Raw genomic sequence first — 5,473 nt, forward strand, 5'->3', positions numbered from 1 at the left:
CCTCGAACTCAGAAATCTGCCTGTCTCTGCCTCCCAAGTGCTGGGATTAAAGGCATGCACCACCACCATCTGGCTTGATCCCCAGTCTTGATCTTCTCTTTGCCCACACTCTTTGTCTTTATTCCCTAATACCCTAATTCTGCTCCTGCTTCTCTCCTGGCCAGGCCCTGTCTGATAACCATTTAGTCCACTATTTCTCTCTCTGCTCTGGACTCTTCCAGGTATCTCTTGGCTGTTTTCTCTCTCTTATATCCACTGTTAGGGACCGGGAGTCACCTCACAAACCATACAAACACCAATCTGTCAGACAGGGATAGTTTATTGAGCATTCGTCCCAGTACTGATTGATCAGAGCCACCCACAGTCCAGACTCAGGAGCTGGTTGTCACCCCAAGCCAGGAGCCTACATATCTTTTAAGCCTTGAAATCCACAAATATCTTGCCAAGTTGTTTCATCAATGAGGATTTAGGGATAGGGGCTTTCCTTAGGAACATATCTTTGTTGTACACTTATCCATCTCCCATTGGTTGGGTTATTCAACTGTGGTGGGGAACTTGCCTTGCCTAACATTCATGTCCCAACTTACCAACCAGGATGTCAGTTACCCATGTACATGTCTCTTTCTGCCAAGTAGGATGTCAGTTCCCAAGGAGGATCTTGCGAATTTAAATGTTACTCCACCTCTACTCAAAATGGAAGTCTTATTCCAAATAGCTTCTTATATTGGTGCAGGTGTCTCTCTTAAGCTGTGGTCTATCCCAGGGGCAGCTTATAAAAACAAAAACCAGAGTCAGGCAGTGGTGGTGCATGCCTTTAATCCCAGTACTTGGGAGACAGGGGCAGGCGGATTTCTGAGTTTGAGAACAGCCTGGTCTACAGAGTGAGTTCCAGGACAGCCAAGGCTACACAGAGAAACCCTGTCTTGAAAAACCAAACAAAAACAAAGCAAAACAAAACAAAAACCATAAAAACTCATAGATAGGTGCAGGAAGGACTGCCTGGTGGTTGATTCAGATCCAAGCTTGTAGCTAACTATATAAAACACTTCTGACTTCTATTGTGATTGGTTTCCAAGAACACCAAAGCACAGAACATAACAGAATCTGCAATTAACTAGAGCATGAGAGAGTTATCTGGTAACAACACATGAGAAAGTTTCCTTATAATATTAGTAACAGCACAAAATGGTAGGCTAGATACATAACAGTTACCCAGGCCTTAACATTTTACCTAAGCATTAACATCCACAACCCCAACTTTATGCTTAGCCACACCCTGGAAGGGCCATGTTGTCAGTTTACAGACTCTGGAAGAGGAGGAGATACTCGTATTGCTGAGCCATTTCTCTGGGTTAGCTGATTTCATCTTTTAAATTGGATTTTGATTTTGTTGTTTTGTTTTGTTTTTGAGACAGGGCCTTGAACTCATAGAAATTCATCTGCTTCTACCTCCAAGTGCTGGGATTAAAGGCAAGAATTATTATAAAAACTGTGAATTTATCCTGGGTAATTCATAATTAAGCTAGTTATTTATACAGCTGCAGCAGGTGGCAATCAGAAATAGAAACTATCCATTACATCGCACTGATATTCAATCTCAGACAGGCTTGCAGGGTCCATTAGCACAAGGATATGAAGAAACTGACCAATTATTTTTTTAAAACATTTATTTATTTATTTTATGTGAGTACATTGTTGCTCTCCAGAGACATCTGAAGAGGGTGTCAGATCCTGTTACAGTTGGTTGTGAGCCACCATGTGGTTGCTGGGATTTGAACTCAGGACCTTTAGGAAGAGCAGTCAGTGCTCTTAACCACTGAGCCATCTCTCCAGCCCTGAAACTGACCAATTATTAATGGGAAATGTGTTAGAAGACTAAATATTTCATGAAAAACACCACGTTAATAGTAAAGGTTTAAAGAAAAACAAATTCTATCACCTGACAACGAGCCAAGGAAATGATAAGAAAATGTCCTACCTGTTCTTTGTATAACCGAACTTCATTCCATTCTGGAAGTAACCCTATGGAAGCAATGAAGTCTGGAAGATGGGTATGCTTCACTTTGCAGATTTTGGAAAACTAGAGTCTGTACACCATACTATAGATATGCATTCAGTTTCATGGAAATGGATTTGAGATCTGAAAAGACTGATTTTGTAATTAGACATTTACTGGAAGTAATGGGTTGTAAAAAATTTTAAACCCAGGCTGGAGAGATGGCTCAGCAGTTAAGAGCACTGACTGCTCTACCAGAGGTGCTGAGTTCAATTCCCAGTGACCACATGGTGGCTCACAACCATCTATAATGGGATCTGATGCCCTCTTCTGGTGTGTCTGAAGACAGCTACAGTGTACTCATATAAATGAAATAAATACATTTTTTAAAAAAAATTTTAAACCCAATCCAGGGTTTCTTTGACCATCTAGTTCCCAGATAAAAGACAAATAACTTTTATTATTTACATTAAGCCTTAAACAGCACTAGAGCTGGGCAGATATCTACCTTCTATGCTATTAGAATCTACTTTTCTATAGTTATTACTATATTTCATCTGGACTGCTCTTAACTCCAATTGGCCAGCCCACGGGGCCATGTTTTCAAGAACTGACCTAACCCACAGCAATTTCTTCTTCCTCTTCACCTCCCTGTGATTCTCTCTCGACCCCCCAGGTCTGGGAACCCTAAAACCTGCCTATTTCTCTTCCGCCCAGCTATTGGCTGTCAGTATCTTTATTAATCAGTCAGAAATAACTTGGGGGCAAGGTCACATAGTGTCACTTGGGTCTAACCAGGTCTTGGGAGCTGCACTTTATAACACACAGCAAGAGACCAAACCTCAACAAATGGCTATTATAGTATACCAGTATAAATTAAGACTGACTATGCCCCCAAATATGTCTTCATTAAAGTGAAGCAATTCTTTGCATATTATAATATAAAGCACATTACATATATACCACACAATCCTACAGGACAAACAATTGTAGAAAGATCTAATCATACCTTAAAAGAAATAAACAAAAAAGAATAAAGACACCCCTTCCCGCCTAGGAATAGACTAAATAGTACTCAATTATTAATGTAATTGAGAAAGGAGAGGTTCCAAGTTCTCCGATTCCTCCCTCTCGGGGTGCCCAGATGCTGCTGCATGCCCACCAGCTAGAAGGATGGAGCAGAGTCTGGAATCTCCGGGACTCCAGTCCTGCTGGGCGCAAGTGTTGAGGGGAGAGAAGGGGGGAGAAGGGGGCTGGAGGAAGTAGGTGCAGGGATAGAAAGGCCTTCTCCAAGGATCTCAGTGTTACAGCTCTTTTGGACAAAAGACTTCTCCAATGACCCTCAATGAAACAGCTCTCCGAGACAATCTTAGCTTGTGCATATTTTTTTTTATTTAGGGTGGGCTTGTATGCATACACTTTATTTAGGGTGAACCATGTATTATATAGTTTTGGGGCAGTGAGTGGGAATTTCCAGGGTGAGCAAAGGTCATTGGCTGAAAGCAGGCTTAGACTTTTCAAAACCTACTTTCATAAGGGTTCTCAAATGCTTCACCTTCCTCCCTCACTTCTAGCCCTCCACCCAAAGGTTGGGGAGAAAGGATGGTAAATAGGACAACAGGATGTGGACCTGTTTAGAAGTAGTGCTTTGGGACGATTCCAATCTCCATTGTGGCGATCCCAGCAGTCTAGTTCAGTAGTATCAGGATACTAACAGTACAGTTCAAAAGTATCACAGACATAAAGCAGCAGCAGCTGCAGGATCCAGCAGAAACAGCCAGGCCTCTGCCACATTGGCACGAGTCAGCAGGAGCGATCAGACTAGCTGGAGAGTCAGGAGAAGTTCTCTGCCGTGTGTCTCTCAACAAAGTGAAGATCATCAAAGACTTGAGACCCATGAAGCCTTGCACAGCTAGCTATGTAAGCACAGCATCACTGTTGGGTCCTACTGATTCTCTCCACAAACATCACATGCCCTCTCACGGGTCTACTCCAGCCCATGAGTCTGCATCCCGTGACACAACAAGAAATTTCCACTTCCGCTGAAGGCTAAGGTACTGAGCTACCCCATTAACATGGAGAGGCATTCCAGAAATCTCAGGTGTAGAACTATGAGACATTCTTCAAGTCTGGGATGTCCCCAGAGAAGAGGAAGTCCCGCTGACAAAGGGAGTCTGCCGTTTTTGCACGGAGCTCGGGGATGTCTTATAATGTCAGACCTTAGCAGAAGGGTTTCCCAACAGAAAGGAACAACAGCACTGGCTTATAGAAAAACTGTGAAATTAAAGCAGCCAATATACTATAAAGATATGTTAATATCAGGATGGATGGAGGCCAGAGAAAGTTTTGCGTTAGGGACATGATTTTGTTTATAGAGCCACAGAAATCTAAAATTGTGGCTATCATCAAAACTGATACAGATTAAAATTGATCAGAAGAGGTCTCCTGAAAACCTTGGTCACTGACCCAAAAAGCTCTTGTTTCATTGAAAGTGTCTCTGTTAGGGCTGGAGAGATGGTCCAGTGGTTAAGAGCACTGAGCGCTCTTCCAGAGGTCCAGAGTTCAATTCCCAGCAATCACATGGTGGCTCACAACCATCTGTACTGGGATCTGATGTCTTCTGGGGTGTCTGAAGACAGCTACAGTGTACCATATACATAAAGTAAACAAATAATTTTTAAAAAAGAAAATGTCAGCTGGGTGGTGGTGGCGCACACCTTTAATCCCAACCAGCACTTGGGAGGCAGAGACAGGCGGATTTCTGAGTTCGAGGCCAGCCTGGTCTACAGAGTGAGTTCCCAGGACAGCCAGGGCTACACAGAGAAACCCTGTCTCGAAAATACAAAAACAAAAACAAACAAAACACAGAAATATAAGACTATGTTTTCACTTTAATCCCAGGGGTGGGCTAGGGGGCTGCTTCAGACTGGCCACAGCAGCTGACTGTGATTTGCCCTGTGCTCTAGCAGAGGCATGGTTTTGCCAGATGCAGATAGTTTCTGGAATTGTGTGACACTTAGAATTCTGGGAACTTTTCAAAGGGTACATAAATGCTGGGGCCCAGATAGGTGGGGTTGGTGGTTGTTTAGGGAAGTTGGTTTGTGGTATGTTAGTAGCTATGGTCAAAGAAGAAACAAAAGGAAATAAATTAATTTAGGGATTTTCCTAATTCCTCTCTCCCTTCCTTGTTTATCTCCTGTCTAATGTTAGGGGTGAAATGAGGGGGGAGGGGTATAGTGGGAGGAGGATAAAGGACGGGGGTAGGGGGGAAAGAAAAACCCACAAAGTAGCAAAGAATAGCTACAACACTTGGCTCCTCTCACTTTTAAATTTCTCAGTAAGTCACCAAGGCTGCCGGGCGGTGGTGGCGCATGCCTTTAATCCCAGCACTTGGGTGGCAGAGGCAGGCGGATTTCTGAGTTCAAGGCCAGCCTGGTCTACACAGTGAGTTCCAGGACAGCCAGGGCTATACAGAGA

The sequence above is a fragment of the Mastomys coucha genome, unplaced genomic scaffold (assembly GCF_008632895.1).
Source record: "Mastomys coucha isolate ucsf_1 unplaced genomic scaffold, UCSF_Mcou_1 pScaffold21, whole genome shotgun sequence".
Lineage (NCBI taxonomy): Eukaryota > Metazoa > Chordata > Mammalia > Rodentia > Muridae > Mastomys > Mastomys coucha.